Here is a 22,515-nt window from a genome sequence, read left to right as displayed (position 1 = left end):
TAAATAGCCAGAACACCTGGGTTGCTCTACCACTTGCAGGTATCTTCAGTCTGCAGGGAGCAGAGGTGTCTCCTGTTCATTCTCTGAGTTTGACTGAGGGACTCTAGCTGTGTTCTGAACATCTTCCAATGGTAGGAGGTCTGGAGCTCCTTCTTAGGTGAGTCTGCTGTGCTAATTCCCTGCTCTTCCTCTTAGGGCTTATCTGATGGAGGCATGACATCTCCCAACAAACATTGTTTACAAAAATGCATGTGCTAGGGGAAAGTGTGCACAAAGTGAATATATTGTTAAAAAGTACATACAAAAATGCATTAGATTAGGATAAGTTGCTTGCAAAAATGTGTGCATTATTATTTAGTACTTAATTTATTTATCAGATTGATATCCTGCCCTTTCTCCCAGTAGGAACCCAGGGCATACATTAGTCAACATTGCATGCAAAAATGTATCTATTAGGAGAAACTTACACCAAATGAGGGTTTATTTTTAAAAATTTTGCAAATGGGTGCAGAAATGTGAAGATCCAAATCTAAGTTTAGAAAATTAGAAACTTGGAGAACTGAAATTGACAGATTATTCCATGCCTACCAGAGACTCTGGACTGCATGGGAGGGTTCTTTTTTCCCTTTGAACCATTGTCATACCAAAAAATCTTTCCTTGAAGATCTGCTTCCTGAAAGGTGCTATTTGTGACTCCCCCACCTCAGGTTGCCATTTCTCAAAGAAAGAGATTTAGATAGTTCTAAGCACATAGTTAAAAAACATTTTTAATACTACATGTAGTTGTGACCTTGTGTAAAGCAGCCATGTCTAATCAGTTCCACCTAGGGGCCGCTTGCCCACCACAGTAATAGCTTCCCAGCACTGGAGCCACTATCACTTACTAAGAGATGGAGGAGGGAGGTGATGGCAAGGTCAGGGTTGCACCGAATTGGCTCTGCTTGTGCATCTGTGCAGCCCTGCTCTGCTGCTATCTCATCCATTCCCATCCCAGTATGGCTTTGTTGCCAAGAGTGTATTGCTGTGGCTTCATCCCACTGGGCAAACCACTCTTGATTCAACGGTTGCTATTGACTGCTCCTCTTCCAGAGCTGTCATCTGTTAGTAGGCATTCCACCTAACTGAGGGAGCAACTGGATAATGGGGCCCACATCATGGCTGAGCTGAGAGACCAGCTGCTGTTTGGCTCCTCCCCTCCCTAATTGTCAATCTTCTAACTGGTCAACTCATCATAAGAACAATCATGTAACTTTTAAAACTAGTGTTTGGGTGTACTGGCTTTCCTGTTCTCTTTCTCCATCTTTTTTCACTTTTGTGTCATGTCTATTTGATTGTATGCCTGTTAGCAGGGATGGACTTTAAAAAAAAGTCTTAGTAAAACTGTTAGGGAACTTTAAGCACTTTATAGGTGATGACTGAAAAAGAAAAGTCTGTAGAAAAAATGTATGATCTTTTATATCTTTGCCAACTTCCTTTGATATGGTGAGGGGCTGGTTTGCTGCATTTTTTGCTCAGAGCAGGACTGAAGCTCCTTGTCTGTGCTTGTTCAAAGTGTAGCAAATACTGTTGGCTGTTGTTGTTTTAGGATTATTCAAGAAGGCATTCTTTTGCATTCTCTGCACATTCTTTATGTACAGGAATCAGAGCTTGGAAGTAACTAGTTACAAGTAACGAATTACTTGTAATTTATTACTTTTTTGAATAACGAGTGGGTAACTTCATTACATTTTGCTGGTAATAGTAGTAACTTCATTTCTTTTGAGGAGTAATTGTAATGTTTCCAGCATTACTTTTGCACATTACTTGGGGGGGGGGGAGCAGGGGAAGTCTTCTGCTCCTCTGATTTGTGAATAAAAATCATGTGCTTCAAATTGGGCTTCTGTGCAGCGTTGTTCTTCCTTCATGCTCTATGGGTGCTTAGGAGGCAACGAGGGAGGAGGTGGAGAGCGAGACTGCGTGGAGAAAACAATTGTTTAAAAATTGACAGGAGTGGAAGGAGAAAATAGCTGGAGGCAATATAAATATACAAAAATATGTGTGTTGGGGTATCATTGCTGGGGGTGGGGTGAGGGGATGTGAGATTCTGTTATGCCATTCTGTTAATCTTATGGATAAAAAAATATATACTACTACCCTCTGTGTGTGTGTGTGCTTATTTTTAATGTTGTTTAGGCTACTTGGATGTGCAGCGGCCAAGGCCAGCACCTTGTAGGCAATTTTATTTAAAAAAGTAACTAAAATGTAATTGTAGCAATTACTTTTGAGTAAAAATAAAGTAATCAGTTACTTTCAGAGCAATTGTAACTGTAACAGTAATTACTGCTTTTTGGGGGCCATGTAACTGTAACTGTAATTTATTACTTTTCAAAAGTAATCTTCCAAGCTCTGACAGGAATACAGTCCCATTTCACTCACCAGGAGGATCGTGTTCAGCAGTAGTGGTTAGTGGGGCCTTCACCATGTCAACTTCCCTGCCACCTCCCCCTCAGTTACTGGTGTCAACCTCGTCATTGTGAAGTCAGGTGAGCAATGCCGCTTCACACACACACCCCGCTCTGTCCTGCTGACAGCTACTGATGTTTACTGGAAAAAAAAACTTGCTTTCTTGTCAAACTGGTGGACACATTTAATTGAAAGACTTTCATAAAGGTCTTGACAAAGTCCCTCACCAAAGACTCCTGAGCAAATTTAGTAGTCAGATAACTAGTTAAAGGATAAGAAGCAGATTGCAGGAATAAATGAACAATTATCACAATAAAGGAATGCAAGCTAGGGTTGGTTCCAAACAACCTGTTTATTGAGTATTCATCCTAATTTGTTTGCACAAAGTTTGCAGGGAAGTTATACAACATCTGCTTAGTGAGCATTCATTCAGATTTGTTTGTGGTAAGATTATACAGTAGTCGCATCAAGAAATTGATATCCACACTTTCCAGTGTATTTTCCCATCATCTTGCCACAAAAAGTCAAAACTTTTTTGGAAATGAATTTATTGTGCAAATGCACAAAAGCAAAATCCTCTTTAATTTTGTAATCTGAATTTCCTGGTTTATGATTGAATTTTACACACATAGAGAATTGTTTAATATGTTTTTTTAATAATGTTTTTAACCCTTTTTTAAGGTTGTTTTTTAAAAAATGTTTTTAATGCTGTTTTGTTTTAATGTATTTTAAGATCTGTTTTTTATGATGTTTTAAAGTGTTTTGGTGCTTTGTTTGCCGTCCTGGGCTCCTGCTGGGAGGAAGGGTAGAATACAAATTAAGTAAATAAATAAATGAATAAATAAAATCAAAAAGGGGTTGTAAGAGATTGTTCAAGGTTCTGGTTCTGGTGTACAAACCCCTATACAGCTTGGGACCAGGATACCTGAAAGACCATCTTATCCCTTATATACCCAGTTGATCACTGGACTCTGCAGGTAAGGGCCTCCTGCAGATACCATCTTATCAGCAGGTCCATTCTGCACAGCATAGGAAGTGGACTTCTACTGTAGTGGGCCCTTTGGAGCTCCATCCCCTTAAATATTAGACAAGTGTCATCTCTGTTATGTTTTTGGCACCTACTGAAGACCTTCCTCTTTCAACAAGCCTTTTAAGTAGAGACCTTATCCCAGTCTGCATCTGTGTTGGAACAACTTTTTAAGATGTTTTTAAAGCTTTTTTTAAAATATGTTTTTAAGTAGAAAAAGAGGAAGGCCAAACACGGGATTGATTGATATAAAAGAAGCCACAGACCTGAACTTACAAGATCTGAACAGGGTGGCTTAAAACGGATGCTACTGGAGGTCACTGATTCATAGAATCTCCATAAGTTGAAATTGACTTGAAGGCACATAAAAACAACAAAATGTTTTGTTTTAATATATTTTAAAGTCTGTTTTTATGATGTTTTAGAGAGTTTTTGTTTGCCACCCTAGACTCCTACTGGGAGGAAGGGTGGGATATAAATTTAATAAATAATAAAATAATTGTAGGACACTCCAAAATGTTTTTTCCAAACTGGGGAAATGGACATTAAAATGGCAAATGTGGTTCAGTTTGAGAAAGTGTAAAATGATGGACATTTGGGGGGGAAATCCCAACTGCACATATATGCAGTTGTGATCTAAACTGGCTGTGACTATCCAGGCAAGGAATTTTGCGGTTGTGGTATATAGCTCAATGGAAATGTTGACCCAGTGTGTGGCTTGATTGATTGATTTAAACTTTATTTTTACCCTGCCCTTTTTCTAAACTGGAACTCAGGGCGGCTTACAAATAGAACTACATGTAGTTAAAAACATAGAAAAACATACAAACGTACGTTGTGACTGGTTGGTTTATTTTGGTAGCTAACTTAACAGATAACAAGTTATATTCTTGTATTTTTATTTATTAGTAGTAGTGGACTATGCAGTTTAACTGATTTATAATCTGTGGCATCTCCAGTTAAACATTTCGGGGGGAGGAAGTTTCATCTTGCGTACCTAATTTTGCTTGTGAGGCTGTTTTGGGCAAACTACCCCATCCGCTGAGCACCTGACATCATATGACCTCAGGCTTTAAATGGATGTTAATCTCCAGTCTAATCACCGTAGCATTACGATCAGAGATAAGTCTTCTCCAAGAGTAAAAAGCAGCAGAGGGATCTCCTACATCCAATTTTAGCACTAAGCACTACAGTGCTATGATAGGAGATAAGCCCTCTGTTTATCTCTGATTTTAGTGCTGTGGTGCAGTGCTTACCATTACTCTGGGGACATAAAATACCTCTGCTTGCTCTTTAGATATCCTTTCTAAAGAGCAGGCAGAAGGATCTCTCCAGTCCCCCACCCCCCAGTGTTGGAGTGGAAAGGTCTGGAATTGCTTATCAAATGTGTGTGTGTCTGCATGTATATATGTGAGAGTGTATGTACGAGTGTGTAACTGAATACATATTTATGGGTTAGAGGGGCAGAGAGTGCTGTGTTCCTGGTATCTGGCACATGTGAGCTTGTGGCCAAACATTTGTAATCTATAGGCTTCAGTATAAAAATTTCTGATATAAAACGTCAAAATGCAAGTTATTTAAATCCCATTTCATTTCTAGTTCCAGTACAAATTTCCAAATGAAGATAATTATTTTCAAAAATAATTAGGAAGCCAAATGTTTTTTGACAAAGTGGTGGTGCCCCCTCCCTTCAAAGGCACTTCATCTGAGGTCCTCTCAAACCTGGCAGTGACGCTGGTGCCAATATGGTATTACGCTCAGGAAATCATTTTAAACCATTTCTTGTTTACACTGCTAAATACCTGATTTCCATTTAGAGATAGGGCTGGATATGAATTTACTCTGTGATATATGGCTGAAGAATGGAGGTCTTGTTTTCTAAAAAGTTATGATAGCACACTATCCATTAGCAGCAACAATCGCTATGGGATTGACATGGGGGTGCACAACCTTGTTATATTGCACTAATTTGGAAGACAGGATCTGGTGCTCTATCCAGTCAAGATATGATGTAAAGGGTTAAGGCATAGCCTGTTTCTCTTCTTGGAAATGTCTGTGCCTGCCTCAGGAGGTTGACTGGAAAGTTATAGGTGTGTGTTGGGGGGGGAACATATATTTCCTCTCAGTGCATGAGACTGGATTTTTACAGTAGATCTGCTGAGTTGGAAGGCATTGTTTTCCTGAGTAACTTTTCTGCCTGCAGTCACATTTTAAACAGCTCTTGCAAATTGTTATTTGTGTGATCATTGGTCACTGAGTAATGATTAGGTTCTTCTGCACGTGATAATGAGGCCTGACAGGTAACAGTAATTGATAAGAATTGTATCTGCCCTACTTATCTTCAGAACTCATGTTTTTTTTAATATACCTAACCCAGGGGCATTTGTTGTGAAACTGCGCTTGAAGTGGAAGAAAGTCAACTAAGTCAATTGGCTTCTTTGTTCCGCATGTTCAAAAGGGCCACCTGACTTAAAATGGGACATTTCTGAACAGAATTGCAAGCTAGGACTTTTGTATTCAATCAAATAGAAATTGCAACCCAGATAATAATTAGTTTAAAGATTTCTCTACTGCTTCACTGGTTAGAATGTAAAAGAAAAAGTTGAATGAAACTATTTGTGATGCAAAACAATGCTCATCACAATGGATGGCACTTGTGTTCATATTATGAATAGCAGCAGATATGCATTACTGACAACAAATAATAATTAAACCAGGGTTGATAAAAATCAATGATTAAAAAAACCCAGACTTCTAAAATTTATGTATTATTATTATTTATTTATTAAATTTATATCCCACCCTTCTTCCTATTGGGAGCCCAGTGCAGCAAACGAAAACACTATAAACACTCTACAACATCAAAAAAGAGTTTAAAATATTAAAACAAAATATCTTTTAAAACATATTTTTAAAAAAGCTTTAAAAACACATTAAAAAGCAATTGCAACACAGAAGCAGGCTAGGACTCTGCTTAAAAGGCTTGTTGAAAGAGGAAGGTCTTTAGTAGCCACTGAAAAGATAACAAAGATGGCGCCTGTCTAATATTTAAGGGGAGAGAATTCCAAAGGGTAGGTGCCACTATACTAAAGGCCGACTTCCTATGTTGTGTGGAATGGAGCTGCTGATAAGATGGTATCTGCAGGAGGCCCTCACCTGCAGAGGGTAGTGCTCAACTGGTTATATAAGGGGTAAGATGATCTTTTGGGTATCTTGGTCCCAAGCTGTGTAAGGCTTTGTACACAAAAACCAGCCCCTTGAACTTGGCCTGGTAGCTAATGGGCAGCCAGTGCAATTCTTTCAGCAGCAGGGTGACGTGCTGGGAATACCCTTCTCCAGTGAGCAGTCGTGTTGCCACATTTTGTACCAGCTGCAGCTTCTGGACCAACCTCAAGGGCAGCCCCACATAGAGTGCATTACAGTAATCCAGCCTGGAGGTTACCAGTGCATGGACAACAGTGGTGGGGTTTCCTTGGTCCAGAAACAGTCGCAGCTGTCTTACCAACCGAAGCTTTAAATTTAAATCGGACTTCAAAATGTTCTTAAAACAATGAGTAAAAAAAGATCCTATGTCAAGGATATCATCATGAATGCTGATTATACAACTTCTAATTATATTCTACGAATATGTTAACAGCAGTTTAGATGGGATCAGTCCTATTCGGCAGGTTCTGTAAAAATTCTCTGAACGTGTATTAAGGTTATACTAAACAATAATGTACTTCTGCTAAAAATGACGATTAATAGACTCTTCCTCGCTAGAGATTTAAACTGTGTTTTAAATCATGAAAACTGAGTCCTTCAGAGAAGCGATTTAAATCATGATTTAAATCAAATAAACCCTGAATCAAACTAATGAATTCAAAGTGTGTTTCAACATCCAAAGACCCTTTGGACCATAAGTAAGATGAACAGATACAGATTTAAACATTTTGGGAGTCAGGAAGAGAAGAACCCTATACCTCCCAAAGCTAGGGGTTTGCAGGGAGCCCGTCAAGGGAGAGAGGTACCAGTTTTCATTGGAACATAGGAAGCTGCCTTCTACTGAGTCAGACCATCAAACTCAGTATTGTCTGCATTGCCTGGCTGCAGCTCTCCAGGATTTCAGGCAGGGCTCTCTCCCAGCCCTGCCTAGAGGTACTGGGGATTGAGCCTGGGCCCTTCTTCATGCAATCAGGCACTCTACCACTGAGCTGTGGCCCTTTCTAAGCACATACTGTTAAAATGAAGGGGCTTTGGGTGGCAATGGTGACATTAGTCTATTTCTAGAGTATTTCTTGTGGTGGTGATGACAGTGGAAAAATAGTTTCTCAAAAAAAAAACTGTTTACAGTAGCCTAAAAATACTCCAGCTGCCAATCTCTTCCACAAGAACAAAAGAATAAAAGCAAATTCTCCTGTAACATCAGAACAGGATATTAAAACAATGATATGGAAATAGCAACAGCTGAGGAAAGGACTGATGGCAATTAGAATAGCAAGAACCCAATGCATTGCTCTCACTATCTGGCCTCATTTTCTGCTTCCGGGTTTCCTTCTAGTATTCACAAGGAAATACTGGATAATAAATGGAAAGATGGGAATAAACATGTTCACATCAATCTAATATTTAGGTCATCTGATAAATGCAAATTACTTCCAAGCAGCTTGGCTGGAGTTTCCACCTTAGTTCCACCTGATTCAAGCCTGTCAATTTGTGTCCCACCAAGATGAACACAATCCACCAGCCATGTGTGGTAGCCCACAAGGGATTCAATAAACCTATTTTTGTTGCTTGTTTGGGAGTTCAGGTACCTGGCAGTACAAGTCTGGTGGGCTTGACAAGTTGTGCAGGCTTGGCCCAATTAAAATGAAACTTAATATCCCATCCTAACCATAATTACATGGAGTAAGCCCCATTATTTCTTATTTCATTCTAAGTATGTAGGTTTGCCTCCTGATACTATGTCCCAGATTGGCACATCTCCATCAATGCCTCCAGGCTTATCCCTGTTTGCAGTGCCTACTTTTTCTTTTCATCAACTGCTTGTATTTTGGAGGTAGCTTTAAATGGGCACAATTTTGAAGCATGGCATTACAGTGGTTTTTTAATCATACTACATGAAATCTGTGCAGTGCCAGAGATCCAGCATGATAAGGTAAAGCTACTATTATTGGAATATACAGCAAAATCTTAAGTAGAGGATTTAAGTAATATTTCATTATGAAACAACTACTAGTGGTGTGGAAGGTCAGAAGGGAAAATATTACAAAAGTCAACTCTTTTGTAAAGACTGGTTGGCACGACAGACATGTATAAATCCGAATTTAACAGTAATGTAAATCCTGAAGGTAGAGAAGGAATATAGACTTCGGGTACTTCCAGACTGCCTCTATTTTCAAGTGGGATTTAATCACATACTGGCAAATTCAGGTCTCACATTTATAATGGACTGGGACGTCTTGCACAACAAACCTGCTTCCCCCCCCAAAAATATTGGACTTTTTGCAATCAAGAAAGTAATAATAATAAAGTCCTAGGGTGGGTCACAACAATATAAAATACATTAAAAACAGTTACAAACAAATTACATTCACAACTCGTGTGGTTTGTCCTGTGTGGTTTGGCTCTAGAGTTTGCTGAAAAAATGAAAGTACACAGGTTGCTTTCTGTCTCTGGGAATCTGCTACAAATTTTCAGGAGTCTGCTTGCTTCCGCTATGCTCGGATTGTACATTTATAAATAAAGCATATATTGCAAAGACACCACAAGTTGGTCAGTCAGTCAAAAGCCCAGCAGGAAAGGCAGCCTCGGAGACAAACAGGGCAACACATAGTTTGAAGAGCAAAGTAGACCATGAATCAGCCTGAGACCTCCTTCCTGAACGAGGCCAGTTTGGCAAACACATCCACAAAACATTTTCACAAGGACAATGACAACATTTGCAGATAACATTATTTCATCCAGTGATCTCTGGGCTGCCAGGGCACGTCTCCTTCAGCCATCAAGTGCCTGGGTAAACAGGGATATCTTCAATTTCCTCCTAAAGAGGAGGAGTCAGAAGGCCAGCCCCAAGGCTAATGGAGAGGAAGACAACATTGAAACAGCAAACAGCTTCGCTGTAACAAATGCCTGTTGCCCTTCTGCCTCTCGGAAGCTTCCGACCCCGCTAACACCACCTCCTCTTTCTTGGCAGTGCCGATAATGATAATGTTATTTGTTATTTTATTTAATTTTTGTAAATTGTATTGCTTTTATTGTATTTTTATATTGTATTTTTATACCTGTGTTTATTTTTCTTTGTAAGCCGCCTTGAGGGCCTTTGGCCAAAAGGCAGGGTATAAATAAAATTTAATAATAATAATGATGATAATAACTTGAGAGGGCCCTAACTATATATATATATATATCAAATGCCAAAGACCAGGGTAAAGAGGTGCATCTTCAGCCTATGATAAAAGCTGTACAGTGAGGATGCATGCCAGACGCACCTCTGTGCACTTGAGAGTGTAGGATAACACTTGCTTTGACACAATGTCATCTGGGTCTCCCCTCCAAGAAATCAGGATGAATGATCAATAAGCAAGTCATCTGGAAAAACCCAATGACCAGAATGATGGGAGTTCTGAAATCCATATGAACATATCTAAAGGACACCATTCCAACTGTCCTGCCTGCTCTTAAGGATCAAACATCTTTTAAAAATAATTACTCATGAATCACTACCACCACTCACTCTATTCAGCACATGATCTGTGGTTTATTTATCTGAGAGGAGAGAAGCAATTCTTAGCAACTCTCTCCTCCTAACTACTGCCAGGTGGAGCTCAATCAGTGGTTGCCTTTCACCTCTCCTGTATCTCTCTTTGTAACATGGATGCAAGCGACCTGGTATGGAGGTGTAATAGATCCTTTGGACTATGCAAAATGTCTGAGCATCTCAACCTTCCAAATTATCTAAGTTTTATTAAGGTTTAAGGTAAGAGAGTGGGAGATATAAGTAGAAGCACTAAAATGAAACTATATTGTCATATAACTCTTGCCCTTATACAGATCCACAGGTTGAGCCTTTTCCTTGATGAGTTCTGCATATTAGTGATAAATAAGAGTATCTCCCCATTACCTCTTTCTCATCCCTTTCTGAGTTGGGGAAGCATGAATTGTCCTCTTCACAAGTGTTACCTTCCTATTCTAAGTTATGTTGACCTCACAATCCCTTCAGCAATCCTGATTGGAGGGTTCCTCCTTGTCAATCCTCTTCCTGCTGATTCTAGGGTGATATATGGGGTTGGGTTTCCTATGGAACTTGCCTTTCAGTGTATGACTGGGAGGGAGACCTGCATCTTGCAAGTAAGTTTGCAATGCTCTGTAAGTTTGCCTAGGGTAGGATCATGGGGAGAGCAATCCAACTGCCGGGCAGCTGGTGGGTGGTGGCGGCAGAGGAGCTGCTGGTCGAAAGCTCTGCAGGATCATCTTCCTGCTCGTGAGCTGCTGGGCCATCTGAACATTAGCTCCATTGGGAGCTGCGTGTATGAGCTGGCCGGAAAGCACTGGCTCTGGCCAACATACCTCCTGGGGAGTAAGAGCTCCCCATAGGCCACAATGGGATTTTGAAGGTGGATTGGGACCCAGGAGAGGGGTCTGAATGCGAGAAGGATCTTGCATAAGTCCCCACCATGGCTCCCCCCCATGCCTCCAGAACACCCTGTTTTCAGGCCTTCTGCCAGGCCTCTGTCTGCCAGGCTGGCTGTCCTCAGCGGACCTCCAGCAGTGCCGGGAGGCTCCTGGTGGAGCTACATCTCCACTGCAGCAGAGGGCTACTGCCGGCAGAGCCTCTCGGTGTTACCAGGAATCCACAGTATCCAGCTCACCCCAGGCAAGTGGAAGAGTGAGTTGGATTGCACCCTGTTTTGTTTCCCTGCAATTAAGAAGTTAGTCTTTGGGCTTGAGGCAGGAGATTCTAACGGTGACAGACATTGTATGCTTGGCCTATCTTTACACAGTAATACTAAAGAGCACACCATGATTTTTTTTCTTATGTACTAGTTTGGAGTACAAATCAGAGGGTACTGACTTCATAAGTAACAAGCAGTGTTTACCTACTAGAATAAGATAGGTGAAGCAATCTAGATAAGAATAGCTGAACTAACATTTACAGCTCACAAATGAGCAAATAGTGCACAAAATGGCAGATTTAACTGAAGTTATTTTAGGCACTGAAATGACAATTCTGTTTTACTATGGTGAACATCAGTATGGAACAACAACTGAGGGTGCATATACACACCTGTTTAGCACAAACATAGTTTTTTCCCCAAGACAATCTTTCATGCTCATCCTTAATGTGCTTCTTTCAATCTACTTTGATTTTAGATCCTGCTGTCCACTGGGTGGATGTGCTTACTTGATACGTATTTGAAAACCCTCCCCTTGTGATCTTGGTATATACAAGGTCATTGGATGGGTGTGAATACACCCCCGCAATTGCTGGAACTGCCTCCATCTGCTTTCAAATGGACACACTGCAGGGTAATGCACAATCCATCTACAATAAGTGTTTATCCAGTTTGTCAAGAAGTGTTTTTCAGGGGCAAAAAATATACAATAGGTCTAAATTATGTGTGGGCTAGATAGAAGAAACAAGAACTCTTGTCTCCATTTATCCTAGAATAAAATGCCATATGAATACAGCCTGAGTAAGTTACAGCACCATGCTGAGGTAAGAAAAGCTACTGGAATATTAATGACCAGTGAGATGCTGGGAGTCGAAAAGGGAACAGAAAAGGAAAGAAACAAGTGAAAGAAGAACATATTAGTGTACTGAAAGACCAGAATAGTGAATGGAAATTTCAGAAGAGGAAATAGGCTACTGTAGAACCATGCATGGTTGATTTGACTTCCTGCCAAATAAATACTTTTTAAGCCTTCTTTTACCAGGTGGGAATTTCCTGGCCTCTTTACCTAGTACAAAATTTCAAGGCATGCTTCTTCACCATTCATATTCCCGTATTCAAATAAACCTAATTGGTGGCTTCCTTCTCCCAAGCAATTCCAGACAAAGCTGTCTGTGGTTTTCCACACCTGTAAACTTCCTCTTAGCCTTTCTGACTTAAACCTTTGTTGTAATAAACACATCAAAGACTACTTCTGAGGGAGATTTAGGGTATAAATGTTTAAAATAGCTGGCCAATGTAGTACAGCAGATAAGAGTGTTGGATGAATTTATACATGCAATTTAGAGGGCTTTTAAACCACACTCCTGCTGTTCATGTGCATGTGTGGAAGTTTAAAATACAAATATCACCTTTCTAATCATCTGTTGGCTGTGAAGGAAGATGAATTTACACCATCGTGCATTTTTATAAAAAATATTTTATTTGGTGTTAGGTTATAAACGAATCACAACACAGAAAAATATGTGAGATTCTAGGCGATCAGTATTTCATCACAGCAAATAGGATAATTTTGGTAACAATATGAAATCACATTTTCCTCCGAGCCCATCAAGGTATATGTCTTTCCAGGTCTTTCCCAGCAGTTCATCTCATTGTGTCTGTCCATAAACACCATTGGTTGATGGTGGTTGCCAATCATGGTCTCTCACAGCAATATGTTCAATAAATCTTGCCATTTAAAAAAATGTTTAAGATTTTTAAAATATGCTTTTAACATGTTCTTAGTGTTTTATCACTTGTTTGCTGCCCTGGGCTCCTTCTGAGAGGAAGGGTGGGATATACATTTAATAAATAAATAATGTTATATGACAGGCATCTCTGGTTTGTGAATTTCTAAGAGCTCTTACATGTTTGGAGAGCTTCTCCATCAAAGCATTGTTCCATACCTGTTGGCACCAATACACATACATGCATTTATGTGACCTTGAACAAATGCCATTTATCTGAAGTGCATTTCTAGTCCTCCACCCACTATTTTTTCCCATAGAGTTGTAGACTTTTGTAAATGATTTCTCCTCCCACATTTTAATCTCTCTTCCTTATTTGGAACTGACCCTTTGGCCACTGTTAACAGGCATAGCATGGTGCCACATTGAATTGCCCAAGCCAATTTGTAATGCTAAAGGGCAAGGTTCTTTGCAGATCTGGAGACAATGATCATACCAATGGAGTGAAAGTTAACAGGTTTATTAATGAAGAAAAACATATAAAGCAGAAAGAAAGGTGATCAATCTCACATCCCTTCTGCTGCCTGGGAACCCTCAGAACGAGGGCGAATGGCCCCTGTAGGAGCTGATCAGCATGTTGCACCATCCCAGGATCTATCTGGTCCGTGCCAAGTATTAGAGGCTTACATCTGGTATGTGGGTTATCCATTCACCCTTGTGACAATATTTATGTTTTCATAAGGTTGAAACAGCACAATCTGTGGCAAGCAGCCAAGATATATAGCTGATCAGTGATCGTCCCTGGTCCTGGTACCAGTTGGAGAGCCTATGGGATTGGAATGTAGTAAGCTTATCTCTGTGAAACAGATAATATTCTACAGAATAATAAGCATCATATGCATTAACCAGTTACATGCCTTCAGCCAAAAGGATTCCTAGGCATGCAAGGAGCAAGTGTGGTGTACCAACAACTAAACTCCTCAAAATGCAGATCCCATCTTCTGTGATATGCCAATACACTTAGCTGATTCTTACTTCATTTCCATTACTATGAGCATCTGCCACAAGCTATTTCTTCAGCACCTCACCCACTGCTGGACAAAGCTACAAATGTGGGTGGAAACATTATCAATATTGAACTCTGAAGAAAATTCTCATTGAGAAGAACAATAATATCCCAGAACAGCCATCTGGAATCTCTACCTTTCAGGAAGGAGTGCAACCATTGCAAAGCAGAACCCCAATTCCCATCCTACACAAACAGTTTAGAAGAATCACATGGTTGATGGTATCAAAAGTTGCTGATTCAAGAAACCAAGAATAAGTACCAGAGTACCTCTGTTCTTCTCCTGACACTATATGCGAACTCTAAAGTCAGAAGGTACATGACTTTGAATGTCATTTGCTAGGAAGCAACATAACAGGGCAATTAATCTCATGTCCTGCATGTGGGCTTCCCATAGGGATCTGGTTGGCCAATGGAGAAAAGAGGATGCTGGGCTCTTTTATGTTCTAATGTTCTTAGCTAGTAGATTGGACAAGGCTGTTCCTATTCCAGGCATACATCTAGACTGATATGAACCAAGGTAATTTTATCTTGCTTCCCCCTACCCACCTGCCCACTCAAAGATTGCTCAACATCTTCTAAATAAGTACAATAAAAATAATCCACTTCCTCCAGGAGAACCTGTAGTTGCCTGGGAACTGCTCACTTGCATAGTTGCTCCCAAATACCAAATTCAAGTCTGGTCTGTAGTTCCTGGTCCAAAGATAGTTTCTCAGAAACGGGCCTTACAGCCACCTGTTTTAAATAAACTTTTAGGAATTGAATGCTTATTGAATTATGCATTCATGATTACATCAGCCAGTGCCAGAATGGGAAACTGTTACCAGCTAAGAAGGGCAAGGATCAAGTGAGCAAATGATAGCACAGATTTGCCCAACTAGCTTCTGTGCATTGTCGGGTGAGATCAATTAAAACTCATTCAAACAACTGCAGCTAGAAGAGGCTAAGGAGGCTGTAAGTTCAATATGAGTGCAAGTCAAGATATGACTGACCTTATCTGCAAACTACTTGGCAAACTGGCTGCAGCTAGGTGCACATTATTCCATGAACTCTCCAGTGATGACATTCTGCAGACACAATGCTGTCAGATATTTCTTCATCATAAACATTGCCACAGAATAAGTCTTCAAATGAGCCCTATTCATGTCCTCAGAAGAATGTGTGTGGGCATAAAGTGTGTACGATGAATGAGCACGTGCTTGCTGGCATCACCCCCAACATTCCTGTCCCTGTCTGCTCAACTCAAACCTTCCCACTAAATGTGTTTTAAGAGTATTTGATCGCAAGGAGGCTTCAAAGTGTGTTCAGCCAAACTTGGTTAGAAGACCCTTTCAGACCTTCCTGCTCAGTGATCCAAAGATCAGGGATAGAGCTAGCAGGCCTGGCACATGCAGGAATGCTGGGGCCAGGACAGCAGATGCACACTGCCCTTACATACTTTATGTCCACACATGAAGAGGATAAGCAGAGGGTGGCTAGCATCCAAATGAGAATTTAAAAAGAGGAGGTCAAAGACCAAGATGCTGGAAAATGGGAACTTTTATTTTTGATAAAACCCAACGCGTTTCAGCCTGCTATCTACAGGCCTTCATCAGGGGCTTATAGCTTGTAAGATTATAAGACAAGCAAATCGCTTTCTATATTGTACCAATATCAAACGATTGACGAAGGCCTGTAGATAGCAGGCTGAAACGCGTTGGGTTTTATAAAAAATAAAAGTTCCCATTTTCCAGCATCTTGGTCTTTGACCTCCTCTTTTTGAACACACATGAAGAGGGCAACTGACTCTACTGTGTCAAACTAGGCAGTATGTTAGTTATGTATCTGTGCCTTAAAATACAGGACCTATGTGGGGCCCGGGGGGGGGATGCAATCTGGATTGTGCTTCTACTGTAGAAGGTAGGGAACATTAACCCTTTGCCCCTACTGTGGTCTAGATATAGACAGGGCCCCTTGCACCTACATTTTACATAGGCAAAAAACCTCCAATTGACGTGAATGGGAGCTTTTTTCCCAATGGAAATTGCAGTATGGGAGTCCCTGATCTGGACTGGTATCACAGCAGGGGATAAACTGTTACTGCTCCTCCACATGTAGTGCTGATCTGTGCTTAAATTTGTGTAAAGAAAAAAATAAAGAAAAGAAACCCTGCTGTACTTAGGGGTACAGATACATAGCTAATGTATAATTTAGTTTGCTCAGTTAGATTAATCATAAGTATTCCATCTCTTTTGTTCTGTTTTTCCAGTTGCTTCATTTCGAACAAATCCTGAGGGGGGGGGAATGACCTGTTTTTCTTTAGTAAGTGGGAGATGGGATCTGGGCGTGACTAGGGCCATTTCTCTGTTCAATTACTAGGGGCATTTCTCTATTCTAGAGACTCAGGGCTTTGACTGAAAGGCTTGCTAGATCACCTGGACACATTGCAGATGAAGAACTGGAAAGTCAGGGGATCTAATAGCCTCTAATAATTTCAGTAAGTCCCCCAATGCTCTGAAGATTTTCAAGTCTTGTGATTCTGTCCACCAACACCCCACAATACATAATGATCCATGACAAAAGAGTTATCAATGGCTCCTCCAAACGCAGGTCCACTTCCTCACAACCACCCTATACAAAATATGACCTGCCAGATGTGTTGGGCCTGAAAAATGCTGGGACAGCCCCATAGCTGTCATGGTGACCATGAATTCCTGAACTATACCAGACAAGAGAGCCTCATCATGAAACTTGACAGAATTCAGAACTTACCATCTTGGGGTCCTCAACAGAGCTCACCTTCATGAGCTCAGTCTGGAAGTCTCTTAAGCAGCAGTGGTGGTAAGCAGTACACAAAAAGAATCTTCCATCTGTGAACCTATTTCCCAACAACAACTCAATATACTGTTGTGAGTTTGGGGGTTGAAATGGATAATTTCTACGAGTCCCCTTCCAGCCTCTGATTTGGAATCCTGTGCCTTGGGGTAGAGAAACTCGCTCTGCGGGTCTGATGAGTTTCTTTGTTAAGCTAATAGAGTGGCCAGGTTTGTTAATGGGTCTATCAGGTGCCCAGCAACTGGTGAATGGGCCAGGAAGATCCTTTTGTCATTGAAACTCTTCAGGACAGCCTCCCCCCCCCCCGCATCTAGGAGAGTTTGTGTATGAGTGTGTGGAGGGTGTGTCAGAGAAATGGCTGGGAACTGGAGGCAGGCAGAGAGACTGGGTCTCTGCACCATGCCTTTAGGATGCCTCCTGTAACCCTGGTGGAAAAGCTGGATATTGCTGCTAATGCCTTGAACCCCTCCATCCTAAACTCAGATTGGAATGTGTGTAAATAAATAAACCATATTTCATAAAGACACCACAGTCTCTGCTGACCTTCTTCCCAAGGAAACCAAACCCAGTACCCAGTACCAAACCCAGTACTCAGCTGGGGAAAGTATTAGGGCAGCAGCTGCAGTTTCATCTAGGCAAGTCTCCTGAGGTAAACCAGATGGCCTTTTCAACCTGGATTAAAATAGTAGTATTAATGATGATTTGGTATTAAGTAGCAGTAGCGTTAGGATGTGTGGGAAGCTGACGTGGCACTGAGATCCCAGGGCTGGGAAAAGGATCAGAAGAAGGGATGTAATTCATTGTCTGTTCTGTCTATCTTACCAGAGCAACCCCCAGGACAATTTTATTTCTTTTAATTTCTATCCCTAGCACTTATGCAGTGGGGTCTCACAAAGTCCCATCTTGTCCCTCATGCTTCTTAACATCTACATAAAACCATACCGAGGAATGCCATCTGGGGATTTGGTGAAAATTGTCATCAATATTTTTTTTTCTGATCTAGGATAAATTGGTGCCTGCAATCAACAATGGATCAGTTGAAGGGCAATAGAGTGAAGCCCGATCCTAACAACCTTAAGGTTGGTTCATCTGTCTCAGGTGGTTGTCATCTATCTTTTCTGAATGAGGTTGCTCTTCACCCTAAAAACTCAGGTGTGTAGTCTGGTGATACTGGTAGAGTCTACCTTATTATTGAAGGCCTAAATGGCCTCTAGAACTACTATGTGCCCAGCTGCAATTCCATATGGATGGCCTGGCCACAATTTTCCATATTCTGGTAGCCTCCAGATTTTGTAATGCATTATATTTGGGGATGCTTCTGAAGACTGTTGGAAATGTGAGTTCAGAGTACAGCTGTTAGGTTTCTCACTGGCAAGCTGTTGGGATATATGTTACCTGTTTTGAAACACCTTCACAGGTTGCAGGTTCAGTTTTGAGGGCTGGTGCTTGCCAGTGCTACAGAAGTTGGGATCCAGGTACCTGAAATAATATTTTGTCCCATGTGAACCTTTCTGCACGCTAAGATTTTCTTTGGGAGCCTTCTGAAGTGAAGCAGGTGGCAACCAGGGAGGAGGCCTCTTTTGGTTGTGGTGCTCTCTAACTGCAGTGCATTTCCTAGGAAGGGTTGCCTGGTACCCTGTATTCAAAACTCTTTCAAAAACAGGCAAATATCCTTTTCCCAAAAAACATTTTCATTTTTGGCTGAGCCTTTAGGTTTGTGTTCTCATTTTCTTTTACCCCACTGCTGTGATATTCAGATTCACTCTGCCTCCAAATTTAGGAAAGCCTCCTCCCCAGATTCAGTCCTCTGGTTATGCTGATGAATGTCTATGGACATTCATAGTCTATGGCTATGGAGTTTCATCAGTTGGATTTTGGGACTTATCAATGTAATGTGGTGCTAGAGTTTGTTCCTAGTGTACTTTTTCTTCAAATTTGTGAACTCTACATTTCCAACAACACAGTGGCTAACTGTGCCAGGGCTTGGTAAGTGGCTTAACGTGGCAATTACATGGGGTCATCAGGTTGCTTCCTGACAACCTGTTTATTGAGCATTCATCCTGATCTGTTTGCACAAATTTTGTGGGGATGTTGACATCCACTGTTATTGAGCATTCATTATGATCTTGTTAGGGATAGGTAACAGGTAACACAGGCTACACAAAAGACAAAGACATTAGGTGGGTTTAAACAAAGAAATACTAAAATAGGCGATGGGTGGGATGGTAATACGTTTGTTGCCTTGATGGAAGAAACAGCTCCTAAAAAGGGCACTTGTTATGTCTGTGCACACACACCACCACATGGACAGGCTGGAGTCCCCTTGACTGGGGCCCCTTTGCCGTTGAAAGAATATCTTTCCTTTGCCTCACATTCCAGCTCACAGGAACTAGAAGGGGGGCTGGTTCTAAGCGGGCCCATCGCCAGATCAGTCTGCGTAGGCAGCGGAAGCCAGCCAACGGGTGGGATGATGTGTGATGGCTTGATTTACTCTACAAACCCGGGTAATTGGACATTTTTGAATGGAACACATAGAGCAGAGGGCTTGACTTGGTTATCCATCTGGCAGCATCTGTTGCGGCTGACTTTTACAGACCATCATCTGGTGCCTTTCCTCACGGACTTAGTGGACCATCAAACCCCAGCTGGACTCTGGTGGCTTTGTGGACACTCAGCGGTAAGGAAACTACCAGTATCAGGCTCCTGGACCTGCACTTTGGGAAGGGTGGTGCCAGGGCTCCGGGTTTCCCCCACTCTGCCCACTTTGCGCCGCCGTAATAAGAGAGGCACAGGGGAGGCAGTGTTGAGAGGATTTTTTCCAATGTATGGCGCAGCCAAAACATACCAGGAACTCATAGAACTTTCTCAAGCCTTTGAACATTTTATGAATGATTCGGCTATTTCCTTTTCAGATCTTACAAATGAACAAGGGCAAATTAGAACTGTAGTTTTGCAAAACCGGCTCGCCTTGGACTTTTTATTGAGCTCTCACGGGGGGGTCTGTTCGTTAATAGGGAGTGAATGTTGTACCCATATTACGGACAGCAAAGCTGACGTCATTAAACACATCAACGATATTGGGAACATTTATCATGAGGTGGAGCGCATTGGGAATTTCTCTTTGTTCTCTGGGTTTTCTGACTGGTTTTCAGCATGGCCTGACTGGCACAAAATTTTATTTTACATTGTTATGGTACTTGTTTTGTTGATTTCTGTTTGCTGTTGTTTGCAATGTATTCCTAATTTGATGCAATTGGCCTCGGTCTGTTTGGGCAAGCTCACACTGTCCTTTTCCCGAAAACCACAACCGACTTACATGGAAATGGCTTTGAGACCGCTTTGGCAACCCAAGCAGGGAAATACAGCTACCTGAGAGACTAGTCAGTCTCTCAGGGCTGAAAGGGGGGACTGTTAGGGATAAATTGAAACCCCCAGTGCCAGTAAAACTATAATTCACTTGTCCTATCTAAACCAGCTTGGGCTTTATGGGAAATAGAACCAAAGTGGCCTTTATTTGACTTTTGATATAAACATCGGTTTATTTCCTGGTGACCTGACCCTTACTACATTCCAGTGGCTCGCATAATAAAAGCCGGTTTAAGCTGGAAACTTCCCTACTATGCATTTCTGTATCACATTTGAGCTTATGGCCTTGCTTATTGTTACAAACGTGCATTGCATAGAAATGTCAAACGCTATTCCAATGCCCCTCATATCCTTGACTTGTACTACTCCTTTAATATGTAAGCAGAGTGATATCATGTCTGTCTCCAGTTTAGGGGGCACCCGGTTGCAGCTGGGCCTCCCCTCAATAGTTGCCTTTGTCTGCTCCTGCATAGTGCTTATCTCAAGGACATGCGAAATATGCAGACATAGAGGCTAAGAGATAGTCTTGATGTTTCTACTTTGTCCTTCCCCCTGTACCCCTTTACCTCCTTACATATGCCCCAAAGCTATGACAGTTAGCAATTGCTTCTTTTGTATTTTATGACGTGAACCCGATATTGTAAACTTTGGGGTAAGCCTATATAAACCCTTGAACACCAATAAACGAGGTTCCCATGCTGGCCTGCTTCGGCTTGTAAGTATTGAGTCCCCTTTGCAAAGGTTTTTGTCTCGTGTTACTTGATCTCTGATAGTGGGTTCATTTGCACTCAGCTCCGCACTCTTCCCGGGTGTAATAAGCGAGTTGGGGTAGACAGGGCGGCTTGCGTGTTGGGTTTGGACCTAACAATCTCTTTACAGAAAGTTTTACATCAAGCAATTGATGTCCCATACTTTCAAGTGCATTTTCCTGCCAGTTTCTGTACTGCAAAAAGTCCAATTTGGGGAGGGGTGTGTGTGATGTCTCTGTATATAGATATTACTGTAAATATGGTAAGTGCAGGTTTATTAAAGTATATATGGTAAGTGGACTGAGTGAGAAGGGGGAGTACATGGGCTAGATTGCTGGAGAATGCTGTATGATGATTGGCTGAGTGTTTGAGTGGCTGAAGGTATAAATGAGAGGATGACAGTTGAGAGAGGGTGGTTGGTTGTGAGGGGGTTGATGATGAGAGGGGAGTTGGTTGTGGGCTGGATTGTATTAGGCTGGTATTGAGGCAGATTCTATATGACTAGAAACATAAAGAGTAGCACAATATATGAAATCATACCCTTGTTAAATATACCATAAGTAATCTTGTTATTTCCTGGTGTTTATAAATAAATATTTTTCTTTGTTTACCAAAAGCCTGATCCTTGGCTGGGGCTTTCACAGACCAGAAGGGTGAGCAGGGTATTTACCAAGGTGGAGACAGTATCAAATGGTGGCAGCAGTGAAGAGATAGTGTATCATCAAGTATCCAGGGCAACCCAGGGCTGTAAGCTTTATTGGCACAAAGATACAGAGGGGTTGTGGCCTGCAAGTGCACCCAGACATAAAGTAACAATAAGCCAGAAGGAGACTAAGGCAAAGTCTCAAGGCAATATTGTGAAACAGGGAGTGGCTGGTGGTGCTGCCTAGCAGTAGGATTTTGCGAGATTTGTGCTAGAGCCGGTGAGAGAAATAATGCAAATCAGGATCCTGACTGGTGGTGACACAGGGTGGGACCTGACAGGTGGTGGCAGCAGGAGGGATCCTGACAGGGGACGTTGCACAAAAGTGCCAAGTCCACTTTAACTGTGCAACCTGAATTTGCTGGTATGCACTGAATACCACCTACAAAACAATGGAGTGCCTGGAAGTGGCCTCAGTTGCTGTTACTATGATGCAGACAATACCTCTTTGCTCCATCATCCCTTCTTCTCTCTTAGGGTTTGGTTGGTTGTTCCAGCACGAGTGGTCATTGTGAAGAGCCATTTGTTGGCCAGAGGCCCCTGTTGCTCTTCCTTCTTGCTGTTACTGCCCAGAGCCACTTAGAAAAAGAGGGCAGATGAGTAAGTAAACAGCGGCTGCTCCTCTTACTGCACTCATCCAGTCAGCTGCTTATTGATCTTCTCCCTCACCATGGCAGGTGGGAGACGTGGAGAGGAGCAACCCCTCAGTTCTGGTGCTGTAGGATGGCCCAGCACACTGAGAAAGAT

The 22,515-nt window shown here is 41.7% G+C and overlaps 1 long non-coding RNA gene across 1 annotated transcript; it reads left to right on the top strand.

Moving 5' to 3' along the window:
• The first annotated feature begins 31 nt into the window (after positions 1–31).
• Positions 32–13,150, top strand: LOC133385189 (uncharacterized). Its single transcript, XR_009762810.1, has 3 exons — positions 32–157; positions 2,372–2,522; positions 11,822–13,150. It is a non-coding gene; the product is annotated as an uncharacterized LOC133385189 (long non-coding RNA).
• Positions 13,151–22,515: the final 9,365 nt, after the last annotated feature.

This window comes from Rhineura floridana, chromosome 5 (genome assembly GCF_030035675.1).
Source record: "Rhineura floridana isolate rRhiFlo1 chromosome 5, rRhiFlo1.hap2, whole genome shotgun sequence".
Classification (NCBI taxonomy): domain Eukaryota; kingdom Metazoa; phylum Chordata; class Lepidosauria; order Squamata; family Rhineuridae; genus Rhineura; species Rhineura floridana.
The sequence above is the reverse complement of the archived record's forward strand: the minus strand, read 5'-3'. Positions and strand labels throughout refer to the sequence as shown.